The sequence below is a fragment of the Myxocyprinus asiaticus genome, chromosome 19, assembly GCF_019703515.2.
Source record: "Myxocyprinus asiaticus isolate MX2 ecotype Aquarium Trade chromosome 19, UBuf_Myxa_2, whole genome shotgun sequence".
Classification (NCBI taxonomy): Eukaryota; Metazoa; Chordata; class Actinopteri; order Cypriniformes; family Catostomidae; genus Myxocyprinus; species Myxocyprinus asiaticus.
Genome location: NC_059362.1, coordinates 1,368,392 through 1,385,376, shown reverse-complemented (window position 1 = coordinate 1,385,376; position 16,985 = coordinate 1,368,392). Strand labels below are relative to the sequence as shown.

Here is a 16,985-nt window from a genome sequence, read left to right as displayed (position 1 = left end):
TACCACTCCAAATGAAAGACTCCGCTATGCTATCAAATTGCTTGAAATAAGAGAGGGGGACATCTACCGGGAGAGACTGTAGCAAGTAGTTAAATTTTGGAATACAGTTCATTTTAATAACATTAACCTTCCCAATCATAGATAAATGAAATGAAGCCCACCTGTCTACATCACTCGAAAACTGTTTTATTAAAGGGTCAAAATTAACTCTGGCTAAATCAGACAAATTTGTTGGGAATAAAATGCCCAAATACTTAATGCCCTGTTTGGGCCACTGGAAGGCGCCTGGCTGGAAGGACAGTATGCTGTCAAAGCCAAAGCTTCGGATTTAGACAAGTTGACTTTGTATCCTGAGAACTTGGAAAAGGAAGTAATAATTCGGTGGAGGCAAGGCATAGATTTAGTAGGGTCAGAGACGAATAATAAAATATCATCTGCATAAAGCAGAAGCTTATGCGCCACGCTGTCACCCCTGGAAAATCATCCTCCTTTCTTATCGAAGCTGCTAATGGTTCCAGGGCAGAGACAGAACAATAATGGGGAAAGAGGGCAACCCTGACGGTGCCCCTATCCAGAGTAAAATAATCTGAAATTAATCCATTTGTTTGTACAGCTGCTACAGGGTATCTATAAAGTAACTTAATCCAACCAATTAATGTACTCCCAAACCCATACATTTCCAAAATCATAAAAAGATAATCCCATTCTACCATATCAAATGCCTTTTCGGCGTCAAGTGAGAATATCTTCTCCCGACGTGCCGTCCAAATCGAGTCCCCGGCTCGCAGTCCCGTCAGAGGCCTCAGCTTGAACACGTGTCTTTTAATGTCTCTAGAGTCTGAGAATTTGGACTTCTTTGCCATGTTTATCTCAAAGAGCAAGTATGTAACTGGGTGTACCGAATCTCACCGGATCACAACATGAAAAGAATTAAAAAACTAGCAAAGTTCGCAGAGCTCGTGTCTCACACATCTGTCTCTCGCATGGCGTCACGTCGACCTCCAATAGGTAACTCTAAGTTTGCCATCAAGTTTGTAATATTTGCTCTTCAAATCAATAAATCAGTGGTTTGCAGCTGGATTTAAATTTAGACCCTCAGAATAATTTAGACATGGGTTTTGAACCCATTGATGGCAATCTGGTTAGTCATATAAGACTGAAATCAACTTATCCAGAGAAATTTGAGTCCATATTAGAAATGGCAAATCAGTAATGATTACCAGCAGTAATGAGAGCAGGAAGACCAATCAGATAATAGCCCACATCATTTTCAGTCTTCTTTTCTCCGGATTTTCTCCTGCAGTATTAGTAACTTCAATAAATCATCTGGCCCAGCCATCTGCAATGGTGAGAGACTAGTTCCAGAATAAGTTATTGAAATAACATACACATATTGATGACAAAAGAAAGGGTAAAACATAGTTAATATCAAAGACACACACAAATACAAACGTTTTCACGAACACAGAGTCTTTCACACTTTTTACAAACATAAGGCCTTTGCAGACACAGAGCTCTCAAAAAATACAGTAAAATTCTTAAACACAACTATGACTTCAGCCCGTCCTTTCGCTCTCCTTCTCTCAGCCACACACTCTCAATCCTGTACTCATTTACTCCCACTGTGGAAGAGAGAAACTGGTGCTATTCTTATTTTTAAATTTTGTTTCTTTATTAATGGTTCTCTCTAAAAATTATTACTAATTCCCCGTGTTTCTATTAATAATCTTTCTAATTCTATTTCTTTTCTTTTTTTCAGTTAGTCTCCTTTCAAATTCAGTAACGGCCTGCCTCCACATTAGAATTTCTGTTTGAGGAGGAAAACAGAGATGAGAAAGAAAAGGCTTCTCATTTTTCTCTGCCTGCTCACCTAGCACTCCCAGTCACTCTCAGTCACCAGCCCTCCCTTTCTCGCTCTCTCTGTCTGTTCATTCAAGGTTCCCTGCACTCACACAATCAGCCTTGCGGTCTTCACTCTCGTTGTGTGTGTGTGTGTGTGTGTGTGTGAGAGAGAGAGAGAGAGAAACAGAGGCTTCTCTTACTATTAATTATGTCTTTGTCAACAATTATGTTTCTTATCCAAATCACTCTAACTACAACTTGAACGGTGTTCAGACAAGCAACAAAGCCAATGTCTCAAACATTTTAGTGCTTTAACTAAGTTTTTGACATCTATTCATAATTCCCTCATTCATTTTAGAACCATTGAATATTAAACCTCATATCTATGTTGCTTTACAGTGCAGTTCTTATGAGAAAAACAATTATATAGACACATATCAGCACAATAATCCACACACTCACAGCCTGATTTCACACACACACACATCATAACATATTGCAGTCAGCTTAAGCAAGCACAATACAATTAACATAAACATCTCATCCAACACAACCAACATACAACAGCAATGCAATTACTTTGTACACAACTTAACACGTTACACAACCAATATATGTATTTACATCAACATATTCAACATATACATGCAAAAGCAGCCAACAGGGACAGTTGCCGAAACCCTCATGGATTTACATGATGCCACTCTTTTATATATAGGTGCATAGTGAGGTAATTGCTCTTTGGAAAGGAGTTTGAACAAGGACATGGTGCAAAAGCAGCCAAAAGAGACAGTTGCCAAAACCCTCATGGATTTACATGATGCCACTCTTTTTTTTAGATATATATAAGTGCATGTAAAAGTACTCTTGGACCTACTGGGAGCTGAGAGTGTAATTGATCTTTGGAAAGGAGTTTGAACAAGGACATGGTGCAAAAGCAGCAAATAGAGACAGTTGCCTAAACCCTCATGGATTTACATGATGTCACTCTTTTTTATATAAGTGCATGGTGAAGTACTCATGGACCTACTGAGGGTTGAGAGTGTAATTGCTCTTTGGAAAGGAGTTTGAACAAGGACATGTTTCAAAAGCAGCCAACAGAGACAGCTGCCTAAACCCTCATGGATTTACATGATGCCACTCTTTTTTTTAGATATATATAAGTGCATGTCAAAGTACTCTTGGACTTACTGGGAGTTGAGAGTGTAATTGATCTTTGGAAAGGAGCTTTAACAAGGACATGGTGCAAAAGCAGCCAACAGAGACAGTTGCCTAAACCCTCATGGATTTACATGATGCCACTCTTTTTTATGTAAGTGCATGGTGAAGTACTCATGGACCTACTGAGAGTTGAGAGTGTAATTGCTCTTTGGAAAGGAGCTTTAACAAGGACATGGTGCAAAAGCAGCCAACAGAGACAGTTGCCTAAACCCTCATGGATTTACATGATGCCACTCTTTTTTATGTAAGTGCATGGTGAAGTACTCATGGACCTACTGAGAGTTGAGAGTGTAATTGATCTTTGGAAAGGAGTTTGAACAAGGACATGGTGCAAAAGCAGCAAATAGAGACAGTTGCCTAAACCCTCATGGATTTACATGATGTCACTCTTTTTTATATAAGTGCATGGTGAAGTACTCATGGACCTACTGAGGGTTGAGAGTGTAATTGCTCTTTGGAAAGGAGTTTGAACAAGGACATGTTTCAAAAGCAGCCAACAGAGACAGCTGCCTAAACCCTCATGGATTTACATGATGCCACTCTTTTTTTTAGATATATATAAGTGCATGTCAAAGTACTCTTGGACCTACTGGGAGTGGAGAGTGTAATTGATCTTTGGAAAGGAGCTTTAACAAGGACATGGTGCAAAAGCAGCCAACAGAGACAGTTGCCTAAACCCTCATGGATTTACATGATGCCACTCTTTTTTATGTAAGTGCATGGTGAAGTACTCATGGACCTACTGAGAGTTGAGAGTGTAATTGCTCTTTGGAAAGGAGTTTGAACAAGGACATAGTGCAAAAGCAGACAACAGAGACAGCTGCCTAAACCCTCATGGATTTACATGATGCCACTCTTTATTTATATATGTGCATGGTGAAGTACTCGTGGACCTGGCCAGCAGAGTATTGCAGCATGCCACACCCATGTACAGCATTTTTCAGTCATGCACTCTATGTGAATGAGGAAATTGAGATTTTTTTCAAAAGTCTTGTGCAAGTATACAGGTCAACAACATGTCAAAGCAACAAAACATTCTAACAAAAACGCTAATCTAATTTTTTTTTTCATTTGTTCCATTTCTCATATAGTGCTCACTCATCTTCATTCCTTTCTTTCTTGAAAGGAAATTTAATGTGCATTGAAGTTTCCTTGGGAACAGTTGCCATGTCACATTCTTCATGGGTGCTAAGCTACTTAACCAGAAAACACACTTTTGATACAGGGCATCGATCTGCATTCCCTTTTGACAGATCTCTGCCTCTCGCAGCAGTGTGTGAACACTTTCATTAGATGACATTTGGAGGCTGACTGCTTTTGGAAAGTACTTTTTATTGGCTCCTCTGAACCTTTGGTGCAAAAGCCATTGAAGGTTGCATTGAGATTTGAGCTCAGTTCACTGGATTTAGACTCCAGACTGCTAACCATTACAGCTCAGAACTGACATTTGCACCTACGCGCTCCTCTGGGTGTGGAGAATGAAAAAGCTTTGTGGAAATTGGCACACTTTAGGACTTTTTATGGGAATTTCAGCAGCCAACCCCTGTTTTGGGCACCAATTGCTAAGAAGGTTCAATTCAGAAGTGAACTCGAAAATGTGGATTCAAAGACCAAAGTGCTTTCCATTACAATATGGAACCATCCTCTTTCCTTTTTAGCCCACTGGGAGTTGAGAGCGTAATTGCCCTTTGGAAAGGAGTTAGAACAAGAACATGGTGCAAAAGCAGCCAACAGAGACAGTTGCCTAACCCCTCATGGATTTACATGATTCCACTCTTTTTTATGTAAGTGCATGGTGAAGTACTCATGGACCTACTGAGTGTTGAGAGTATAATTGTTCTTTGGAAAGGCGTATATACAAGGACATGGTGCAAAAGCAGCCAACTAAGAGAACTGCCGAAACCCAGGATTGAACCAGAGACCTTTAGATTTTCAGTCTAAAGCTCTCCCAACTGAGCTATTTCGGCTTTTTCAGTGAGTACCCCATGGATTTACATGATGCTACTCTTTTTTTTTTATATCTATAGAGTTTTATGTATAAGAGTGGTTTACATGATTCCACTCATAAGTGCATGTTAAAGTACTCCTGGACCTACTGGGAGCTGAGAGTGTAATTGATCTTTGGAAAGGAGTTTGAACAAGGACATGGTGCAAAAGCAGCAAACAGAGACAGCTGCCTAAACCCTCATGGATTTACATGATGCCACTCTTTATTGATATATGTGCATGGTGAAGTACTCGTGGACCTGGCCAGCAGAGTATTGCAGCATGCCACACCCATGTACAGCATTTTTCAGTCATGCACTCTATGTGAATGAGGAAATTGAGATTTTTTTCAAAAGTCTTGGGCAAGTATACAGGTCAACAACATGTCAAAGCAACAAAACATTCTAACAAAAACGCTAATCTAATTTTTTTTTTCATTTGTTCCATTTCTCATATAGTGCTCACTCATCTTCATTCCTTTCTTTCTTGAAAGGAAATTTAATGTGCATTGAAGTTTCCTTGGGAACAGTTGCCATGTCACATTCTTCATGGGTGCTAAGCTACTTAACCACAAAACACACTTTTGATACAGGGCATCGATCTGCATTCCCTTTTGACAGATCTCTGCCTCTTATAGCAGTGTGTGAACACTTTCATTAGATGAGATTTGGAGGCTGACTGCTTTTGGAAAGTACTTTTTATTGGCTCCTCTGAACCTTTGGTGCAAAAGCCATTGAAGGTTGCATTGAGATTTGAACTCAGTTCACTGGATTTAGACTCCAGACTGCTAACCATTACAGCTCAGAACTGATATTTGCTCCTGAGAGATCCCCTGGGTGTTGAGAACGAATATGCTTAGTGGAAATTGGCAAGACAAAAGCAGGTTTTAGTACTTTCAATAGCCAACTTTTGTTTTTGGGCACAGGAGGCTAATGAGGTTCCACTGAGATTTGGACTCAGATCACTGGAATCAAAGTCCAAAGTGCTAACCATTACACCATGGAACCAACCACAGACCCTTCTAAGCCTACTAGGAGTTGAGAGTGTAATTGCTCTTTGGAAAGCACTTTGAACAAGGACATGTTTCAAAAACAGCCAACAAAGACAGCTGCATTAACCCTCATGGATTTACATGATGCCACTCTTTTTTATGTAAGTGCATGGTGAAGTATTCATGGACCCGCTGAGAGTTGAGAGTGTAATTGCTCTTTGGAAAAGAGTTTGAACAAGGACATGGTGCAAAAGCAGCCAACTAAGAGAGTTACTGAAACCTGGGATTGAATCAGGAACCTCTAAACATTCAGTTGAGTGCACTCCCAACTGAGCTATTTCAGTCAGAACCTCATGGATTAACATGATGCCACACTTTTTTTTTTGCATGCATAGTTTTATATATAAGAGTGGTTTACATGATGCCACTCATAAGTGCATGTTAAAGTACTCCTGGACCTACTGGGAGCTGAGAGTGTAATTGATCTTTGGAAAGGAGTTTGAACAAGGACATGGTGCAAAAGCAGCAAACAGAGACAGCTGCCTAAACCCTCATGGATTTACATGATGCCACTCTTTTTTATGTAAGTGCATGGTGAAGTACTCGTGGACCTGGCCAGCAGAGTATTGCAGCATGCCACACCCATGTACAGCATTTTTCAGTCATGCACTCTATGTGAATGAGGAAATTGAGATTTTTTTCAAAAGTCTTGGGCAAGTATACAGGTCAACAACATGTCAAAGCAACAAAAAATTCTAACAAAAACGCTAATCTAATTTTTTTTTCATTTGTTCCATTTCTCATATAGTGCTCACTCATCTTCATTCCTTTCTTTCTTGAAAGGAAATTTAATGTGCATTGAAGTTTCCTTGGGAACAGTTGCCATGTCACATTCTTCATGGGTGCTAAGCTACTTAACCACAAAACACAATTTTGATACAGGGCATCGATCTGCATTCCCTTTTGACAGATCTCTGCTTCTCGCAGCAGTGTGTGAACACTTTCATTAGATGAGATTTGGAGGCTGACTGCTTTTGGAAAGTACTTTTTATTGGCTCCTCTGAACCTTTGGTGCAAAAGCCATTGAAGGTTGCATTGAGATTTGAGCTCAGTTCACTGGATTTAGACTCCAGACTGCTAACCATTACAGCTCAGAACTGACATTTGCACCTACGCGCTCCCCTGGGTGTGGAGAACGAAAAAGCTTTGTGGAAATTGGCACACTTTAGGACTTTTTATGGGAATTTCAGCAGCCAACCCCTGTTTTGGGCACCAATTGCTAAGAAGGTTCAATTCAGAAGTGAACTCGGAAATGTGGATTCAAAGACCAAAGTGCTTTCCATTACAATATGGAACCATCCTCTTTCCTTTTTAGCCCACTGGGAGTTGAGAGTGTAATTGCTCTTTGGAAAGGAGTTAGAACAAGAACATGGTGCAAAAGCAGCCAACAGAGACAGTTGCCTAACCGCTCATGGATTTACATGATTCCACTCTTTTTTATGTAAGTGCTTGGTGAAGTACTCATGGACCTACTGAGTGTTGAGAGTGTAATTGTTCTTTGGAAAGGCGTATATACAAGGACATGGTGCAAAAGCAGCCAACTAAGAGAATTGCCGAAACCCGTGATTGAACGAGGGACCTTTAGATCTTCAGTCTAACGCTCTCCCAACTGAGCTATTTTGGCTTTTTCAGTAAGTACCCCATGGATTTACATGATGCTACTCTTTTTTTTTTATATCTATAGAGTTTTATGTATAAGAGTGATTTACATGATTCCACTCATAAGTGCATGTTAAAGTACTCCTGGACCTACTGGGAGCTGAGAGTGTAATTGATCTTTGGAAAGGAGGTTGAACAAGGGCATGTTTCAAAAGCAGCCAAGAGAGACAGCTGCCTAAACCCTCATGGATTTACATGATGCCACTCTTTTTTTTAGATATATATAAGTGCATGTCAAAGTACTCTTGGACCTACTGGGAGTTGAGAGTGTAATTGATCATTGGAAAGGAGCTTTAACAAGGACATGGTGCAAAAGCAGCCAACAGAGACAGTTGCCTAAACCCTCATGGATTTACATGATGCCACTCTTTTTTATGTAAGTGCATGGTGAAGTACTCATGGACCTACTGAGAGTTGAGAGTGTAATTGCTCTTTGGAAAGGAGTTTGAACAAGGACATAGTGCAAAAGCAGCCAACAGAGACAGCTGCCTAAACCCTCATGGATTTACATTATGCCACTCTTTTTTATATAAGTGCATGGTGAAGTACTCATGGACCTACTGAGGGTTGAGAGTGTAATTGCTCTTTGGAAAGGAGGTTGAACAAGGACATGTTTCAAAAGCAGCCAAGAGAGACAGCTGCCTAAACCCTCATGGATTTACATGATGCCACTCTTTTTTTAGATATATATAAGTGCATGTCAAAGTACTCTTGGACCTACTGGGATTTGAGAGTGTAATTGATCATTGGAAAGGAGCTTTAACAAGGACATGGTGCAAAAGCAGCCAACAGAGACAGTTGCCTAAACCCTCATGGATTTACATGATGCCACTCTTTTTTATGTAAGTGCATGGTGAAGTACTCATGGACCTACTGAGAGTTGAGAGTGTAATTGCTCTTTGGAAAGGAGTTTGAACAAGGACATAGTGCAAAAGCAGCCAACAGAGACAGCTGCCTAAACCCTCATGGATTTACATGATGCCACTCTTTATTGATATATGTGCATGGTGAAGTACTCGTGGACCTGGCCAGCAGAGTATTGCAGCATGCCACACCCATGTACAGCATTTTTCAGTCATGCACTCTATGTGAATGAGGAAATTGAGATTTTTTTGAAAAGTCTTGGGCAAGTATACAGGTCAACAACATGTCAAATCAACAAAAAATTCTAACAAAAACGCTAATCTAATTTTTTTTCATTTGTTCCATTTCTCATATAGTGCTCACTCATGTTCATTCCTTTCTTTCTTGAAAGGAAATTGAATGTGCATTGAAGTTTCCTTGGGAACAGTTGCCATGTCACATTCTTCATGGGTGCTAAGCTACTTAACCACAAAACACACTTTTGATACAGGGCATCGATCTGCATTCCCTTTTGACAGATCTCTGCCTCTCGCAGCAGAGTGTGAACACTTTCAATAGATGAGATTTGGAGGCTGACTGCTTTTGGAAAGTACTTTTTATTGGCTCCTCTGAACCTTTGGTGCAAAAGCCATTGAAGGTTGCATTGAGATTTGAGCTCAGTTCACTGGATTTAGACTCCAGACTGCTAACCATTACAGCTCAGAACTGATATTTGCTCCTGAGAGATCCCCTGGGTGTTGAGAACGAATATGCTTAGTGGAAATTGGCAAGACAAAAGCAGGTTTTAGAACTTTCAATAGCCAACTTCTGTTTTTGGGCACAAGAGGCTAATGAGGTTCCACTGAGATTTGAACTCAGATCACTGGATTCAAAGTCCAAAGTGCTAACCATTACACCATGGAACCAACCACAGACCCTCCTAAGCCTACTGGGAGTTGAGAGTGTAATTGCTCTTTGGAAAGCACTTTGAACAAGGACATGTTTCAAAAACAGCCAACAAAGACAGCTGCATAAACCCTCATGGATTTACATGATGCCACTATTTTTAATATAAGTGCATGGTGAAGTATTCATGGACCCGCTGAGAGTTGAGAGTGTTATTGCTCTTTGGAAAGGAGTTTGAACAAGGACATGGTGCAAAAGCAGCCAACAGAGACAGCTGCCTAAACCCTCATGGATTTACATGATGCCACTCTTTTTTATGTAAGTGCATGGTGAAGTACTCATGGACCTACTGAGAGTTGAGAGTGTAATTGCTCTTTGGAAAGGAGTTTGAACAAGGACATGGTGCAAAAGCAGCCAACAGAGACAGCTGCCTAAACCCTCATGGATTTACATGATGCCACTCTTTTTTTTAGATATATATAAGTGCATGTCAAAGTACTCTTGGACCTACTGGGAGTTGAGAGTGTAATTGATCTTTGGAAAGGAGCTTTAACAAGGACATGGTGCAAATGCAGCCAACAGAGACAGCTGCCTAAACCCTCATGGATTTACATGATGCCACTCTTTTTTATGTAAGTGCATGGTGAAGTACTCATGGACCTACTGAGAGTTGAGAGTGTAATTGCTCTTTGGAAAGGAGTTTGAACAAGGACATGGTGCAAAAGCAGCCAACAGAGACAGCTGCCTAAACCCTCATGGATTTACATGATGCCACTCTTTATTGATATATGTGCATGGTGAAGTACTCGTGGACCTGGCCAGCAGAGTATTGCAGCATGCCACACCCATGTACAGCATTTTTCAGTCATGCACTCTATGTGAATGAGGAAATTGAGATTTTTTTGAAAAGTCTTGGGCAAGTATACAGGTCAACAACATGTCAAATCAACAAAAAATTCTAACAAAAACGCTAATCTAATTTTTTTTCATTTGTTCCATTTCTCATATAGTGCTCACTCATGTTCATTCCTTTCTTTCTTGAAAGGAAATTGAATGTGCATTGAAGTTTCCTTGGGAACAGTTGCCATGTCACATTCTTCATGGGTGCTAAGCTACTTAACCACAAAACACACTTTTGATACAGGGCATCGATCTGCATTCCCTTTTGACAGATCTCTGCCTCTCGCAGCAGAGTGTGAACACTTTCAATAGATGAGATTTGGAGGCTGACTGCTTTTGGAAAGTACTTTTTATTGGCTCCTCTGAACCTTTGGTGCAAAAGCCATTGAAGGTTGCATTGAGATTTGAGCTCAGTTCACTGGATTTAGACTCCAGACTGCTAACCATTACAGCTCAGAACTGACATTTGCACCTACGCGCTCCCCTGGGTGTGGAGAACGAATATGCTTAGTGGAAATTGGCAAGACAAAAGCAGGTTTTAGTACTTTCAATAGCCAACTTCTGTTTTTGGGCACAAGAGGCTAATGAGGTTCCACTGAGATTTGAACTCAGATCACTGGATTCAAAGTCCAAAGTGCTAAACATTACACCATGGAACCAACCATAGACCCTTCTAAGCTTACTGGGAGTTGAGAGTGTAATTGCTCTTTGGAAAGCACTTTGAACAAGGACATGTTTCAAAAACAGCCAACAAAGACAGCTGCATAAACCCTCATGGATTTACATGATGCCACTCTTTTTTATGTAAGTGCATGGTGAAGTATTCATGGACCCGCTGAGAGTTGAGAGTGTAATTGCTCTTTGGAAAAGAGTTTGAACAAGGACATGGTGCAAAAGCAGCCAACTAAGAGAGTTACTGAAACCTGGGATTGAATCAGGAACCTCTAAACATTCAGTTGAGTGCACTCCCAACTGAGCTATTTCAGTCAGAACCTCATGGATTAATATGATGCCACACTTTTTTTTTTTTCAAGCATAGTTTTATATATAAGAGTGGTTTACATGATGCCACTCATAAGTGCATGTTAAAGTACTCTTGGACCTACTGGGAGCTGAGAGTGTAATTGCTCTTTGGAAAGGAGTTTGAACAAGGACATGTTTCAAAAGCAGCTAAGAGAGACAGCTGCCTAAACCCTCATGGATTTACATGATGCCACTCTTTTTTTTAGATATATATAAGTGCATGTCAACATACTCTTGGACCTACTGGGAGTTGAGAGTGTAATTGATCTTTGGAAAGGAGTTTGAACAAGGACATAGTGCAAAAGCAGCCAACAGAGACAGCTGCCTAAACCCTCATGGATTTACATTATGCCACTCTTTTTTTTAGATATATATAAGTGCATGTAAAAGTACTCTTGGACCTAATGGCAGCTGAGAGTGTAATTGATCTTTGGAAAGGAGTTTGAACAAGGACATGGTGCAAAAGCAGCAAACAGAGACAGCTGCCTAAACCCTCATGGATTTACATGATGCCACTCTTTTTTTTATATCTATAGAGTTTTATGTATAAGAGTGGTTTACATGATTCCACTCATAAGTGCATGTTAAAGTACTCCTGGACCTACTGGGAGCTGAGAGTGTAATTGATCTTTGGAAAGGAGTTTGAACAAGGACATGGTGCAAAAGCAGCAAACAGAGACAGCTGCCTAAACCCTCATGGATTTACATGATGCCACTCTTTTTTATGTAAGTGCATGGTGAAGTACTCGTGGACCTGGCCAGCAGAGTATTGCAGCATGCCACACCCATGTACAGCATTTTTCAGTCATGCACTCTATGTGAATGAGGAAATTGAGATTTTTTTCAAAAGTCTTGGGCAAGTATACAGGTCAACAACATGTCAAAGCAACAAAAAATTCTAACAAAAACGCTAATCTAATTTTTTTTTCATTTGTTCCATTTCTCATATAGTGCTCACTCATCTTCATTCCTTTCTTTCTTGAAAGGAAATTTAATGTGCATTGAAGTTTCCTTGGGAACAGTTGCCATGTCACATTCTTCATGGGTGCTAAGCTACTTAACCACAAAACACAATTTTGATACAGGGCATCGATCTGCATTCCCTTTTGACAGATCTCTGCTTCTCGCAGCAGTGTGTGAACACTTTCATTAGATGAGATTTGGAGGCTGACTGCTTTTGGAAAGTACTTTTTATTGGCTCCTCTGAACCTTTGGTGCAAAAGCCATTGAAGGTTGCATTGAGATTTGAGCTCAGTTCACTGGATTTAGACTCCAGACTGCTAACCATTACAGCTCAGAACTGACATTTGCACCTACGCGCTCCCCTGGGTGTGGAGAACGAAAAAGCTTTGTGGAAATTGGCACACTTTAGGACTTTTTATGGGAATTTCAGCAGCCAACCCCTGTTTTGGGCACCAATTGCTAAGAAGGTTCAATTCAGAAGTGAACTCGGAAATGTGGATTCAAAGACCAAAGTGCTTTCCATTACAATATGGAACCATCCTCTTTCCTTTTTAGCCCACTGGGAGTTGAGAGTGTAATTGCTCTTTGGAAAGGAGTTAGAACAAGAACATGGTGCAAAAGCAGCCAACAGAGACAGTTGCCTAACCGCTCATGGATTTACATGATTCCACTCTTTTTTATGTAAGTGCTTGGTGAAGTACTCATGGACCTACTGAGTGTTGAGAGTGTAATTGTTCTTTGGAAAGGCGTATATACAAGGACATGGTGCAAAAGCAGCCAACTAAGAGAATTGCCGAAACCCGTGATTGAAAAAGGGACCTTTAGATCTTCAGTCTAACGCTCTCCCAACTGACCTATTTTGGCTTTTTCAGTGAGTACCCCATGGATTTACATGATGCTACTCTTTTTTTTTTTATATCTATAGAGTTTTATGTATAAGAGTGATTTACATGATTCCACTCATAAGTGCATGTTAAAGTACTCCTGGACCTACTGGGAGCTGAGAGTGTAATTGATCTTTGGAAAGGAGGTTGAACAAGGACATGTTTCAAAAGCAGCCAAGAGAGACAGCTGCCTAAACCCTCATGGATTTACATGATGCCACTCTTTTTTTTAGATATATATAAGTGCATGTCAAAGTACTCTTGGACCTACTGGGAGTTGAGAGTGTAATTGATCATTGGAAAGGAGCTTTAACAAGGACATGGTGCAAAAGCAGCCAACAGAGACAGTTGCCTAAACCCTCATGGATTTACATGATGCCACTCTTTTTTATGTAAGTGCATGGTGAAGTACTCATGGACCTACTGAGAGTTGAGAGTGTAATTGCTCTTTGGAAAGGAGTTTGAACAAGGACATAGTGCAAAAGCAGCCAACAGAGACAGCTGCCTAAACCCTCATGGATTTACATTATGCCACTCTTTTTTATATAAGTGCATGGTGAAGTACTCATGGACCTACTGAGGGTTGAGAGTGTAATTGCTCTTTGGAAAGGAGGTTGAACAAGGACATGTTTCAAAAGCAGCCAAGAGAGACAGCTGCCTAAACCCTCATGGATTTACATGATGCCACTCTTTTTTTTAGATATATATAAGTGCATGTCAAAGTACTCTTGGACCTACTGGGAGTTGAGAGTGTAAATGATCATTGGAAAGGAGCTTTAACAAGGACATGGTGCAAAAGCAGCCAACAGAGACAGTTGCCTAAACCCTCATGGATTTACATGATGCCACTCTTTTTTATGTAAGTGCATGGTGAAGTACTCATGGACCTACTGAGAGTTGAGAGTGTAATTGCTCTTTGGAAAGGAGTTTGAACAAGGACATAGTGCAAAAGCAGCCAACAGAGACAGCTGCCTAAACCCTCATGGATTTACATGATGCCACTCTTTATTGATATATGTGCATGGTGAAGTACTCGTGGACCTGGCCAGCAGAGTATTGCAGCATGCCACACCCATGTACAGCATTTTTCAGTCATGCACTCTATGTGAATGAGGAAATTGAGATTTTTTTGAAAAGTCTTGGGCAAGTATACAGGTCAACAACATGTCAAATCAACAAAAAATTCTAACAAAAACGCTAATCTAATTTTTTTTCATTTGTTCCATTTCTCATATAGTGCTCACTCATGTTCATTCCTTTCTTTCTTGAAAGGAAATTGAATGTGCATTGAAGTTTCCTTGGGAACAGTTGCCATGTCACATTCTTCATGGGTGCTAAGCTACTTAACCACAAAACACACTTTTGATACAGGGCATCGATCTGCATTCCCTTTTGACAGATCTCTGCCTCTCGCAGCAGAGTGTGAACACTTTCAATAGATGAGATTTGGAGGCTGACTGCTTTTGGAAAGTACTTTTTATTGGCTCCTCTGAACCTTTGGTGCAAAAGCCATTGAAGGTTGCATTGAGATTTGAGCTCAGTTCACTGGATTTAGACTCCAGACTGCTAACCATTACAGCTCAGAACTGACATTTGCACCTACGCGCTCCCCTGGGTGTGGAGAACGAATATGCTTAGTGGAAATTGGCAAGACAAAAGCAGGTTTTAGTACTTTCAATAGCCAACTTCTGTTTTTGGGCACAAGAGGCTAATGAGGTTCCACTGAGATTTGAACTCAGATCACTGGATTCAAAGTCCAAAGTGCTAAACATTACACCATGGAACCAACCATAGACCCTTCTAAGCTTACTGGGAGTTGAGAGTGTAATTGCTCTTTGGAAAGCACTTTGAACAAGGACATGTTTCAAAAACAGCCAACAAAGACAGCTGCATAAACCCTCATGGATTTACATGATGCCACTCTTTTTTATGTAAGTGCATGGTGAAGTATTCATTGACCCGCTGAGAGTTGAGAGTGTAATTGCTCTTTGGAAAAGAGTTTGAACAAGGACATGGTGCAAAAGCAGCCAACTAAGAGAGTTACTGAAACCTGGGATTGAATCAGGAACCTCTAAACATTCAGTTGAGTGCACTCCCAACTGAGCTATTTCAGTCAGAACCTCATGGATTAAAATGATGCCACACTTTTTTTTTTTTGCATGCATAGTTTTATATATAAGAGTGGTTTACATGATGCCACTCATAAGTGCATGTTAAAGTACTCTTGGACCTACTGGGAGCTGAGAGTGTAATTGCTCTTTGGAAAGGAGTTTGAACAAGGACATGTTTCAAAAGCAGCTAAGAGAGACAGCTGCCTAAACCCTCATGGATTTACATGATGCCACTCTTTTTTTTAGATATATATAAGTGCATGTCAACATACTCTTGGACCTACTGGGAGTTGAGAGTGTAATTGATCTTTGGAAAGGAGTTTGAACAAGGACATAGTGCAAAAGCAGCCAACAGAGACAGCTGCCTAAACCCTCATGGATTTACATTATGCCACTCTTTTTTTTAGATATATATAAGTGCATGTAAAAGTACTCTTGGACCTAATGGCAGCTGAGAGTGTAATTGATCTTTGGAAAGGAGTTTGAACAAGGACATGGTGCAAAAGCAGCAAACAGAGACAGCTGCCTAAACCCTCATGGATTTACATGATGCCACTCTTTTTTTTTATATCTATAGAGTTTTATGTATAAGAGTGGTTTACATGATTCCACTCATAAGTGCATGTTAAAGTACTCCTGGACCTACTGGGAGCTGAGAGTGTAATTGATCTTTGGAAAGGAGTTTGAACAAGGACATGGTGCAAAAGCAGCAAACAGAGACAGCTGCCTAAACCCTCATGGATTTACATGATGCCACTCTTTTTTATGTAAGTGCATGGTGAAGTACTCGTGGACCTGGCCAGCAGAGTATTGCAGCATGCCACACCCATGTACAGCATTTTTCAGTCATGCACTCTATGTGAATGAGGAAATTGAGATTTTTTTCAAAAGTCTTGGGCAAGTATACAGGTCAACAACATGTCAAAGCAACAAAAAATTCTAACAAAAACGCTAATCTAATTTTTTTTTTCATTTGTTCCATTTCTCATATAGTGCTCACTCATCTTCATTCCTTTCTTTCTTGAAAGGAAATTTAATGTGCATTGAAGTTTCCTTGGGAACAGTTGCCATGTCACATTCTTCATGGGTGCTAAGCTACTTAACCACAAAACACAATTTTGATACAGGGCATCGATCTGCATTCCCTTTTGACAGATCTCTGCTTCTCGCAGCAGTGTGTGAACACTTTCATTAGATGAGATTTGGAGGCTGACTGCTTTTGGAAAGTACTTTTTATTGGCTCCTCTGAACCTTTGGTGCAAAAGCCATTGAAGGTTGCATTGAGATTTGAGCTCAGTTCACTGGATTTAGACTCCAGACTGCTAACCATTACAGCTCAGAACTGACATTTGCACCTACGCGCTCCCCTGGGTGTGGAGAACGAAAAAGCTTTGTGGAAATTGGCACACTTTAGGACTTTTTATGGGAATTTCAGCAGCCAACCCCTGTTTTGGGCACCAATTGCTAAGAAGGTTCAATTCAGAAGTGAACTCGGAAATGTGGATTCAAAGACCAAAGTGCTTTCCATTACAATATGGAACCATCCTCTTTCCTTTTTAGCCCACTGGGAGTTGAGAGTGTAATTGCTCTTTGGAA

The 16,985-nt window shown here is 40.4% G+C and overlaps 6 non-coding genes across 6 annotated transcripts; all 6 read right to left on the bottom strand.

Moving 5' to 3' along the window:
• Positions 1 to 4,957: 4,957 nt before the first annotated feature.
• On the bottom strand, positions 4,958 to 5,030 carry trnaf-gaa (transfer RNA phenylalanine (anticodon GAA)). Its single transcript has one exon. It is a non-coding gene; the product is annotated as a tRNA-Phe (tRNA).
• A 954-nt stretch (positions 5,031 to 5,984) lies between these two features.
• Positions 5,985 to 6,056, bottom strand: trnaq-uug (transfer RNA glutamine (anticodon UUG)). The gene has a single exon. It is a non-coding gene; the product is annotated as a tRNA-Gln (tRNA).
• A 1,595-nt stretch (positions 6,057 to 7,651) lies between these two features.
• trnaf-gaa (transfer RNA phenylalanine (anticodon GAA)) lies at positions 7,652 to 7,724 on the bottom strand. The gene has a single exon. It is a non-coding gene; the product is annotated as a tRNA-Phe (tRNA).
• Positions 7,725 to 9,456: 1,732 nt separating this feature from the next.
• trnaq-uug (transfer RNA glutamine (anticodon UUG)) lies at positions 9,457 to 9,528 on the bottom strand. Its single transcript has one exon. It is a non-coding gene; the product is annotated as a tRNA-Gln (tRNA).
• A 1,467-nt stretch (positions 9,529 to 10,995) lies between these two features.
• Positions 10,996 to 11,067, bottom strand: trnaq-uug (transfer RNA glutamine (anticodon UUG)). The gene has a single exon. It is a non-coding gene; the product is annotated as a tRNA-Gln (tRNA).
• A 3,925-nt stretch (positions 11,068 to 14,992) lies between these two features.
• Positions 14,993 to 15,064, bottom strand: trnaq-uug (transfer RNA glutamine (anticodon UUG)). The gene has a single exon. It is a non-coding gene; the product is annotated as a tRNA-Gln (tRNA).
• Between the last annotated feature and the right edge of the window lie 1,921 nt (positions 15,065 to 16,985).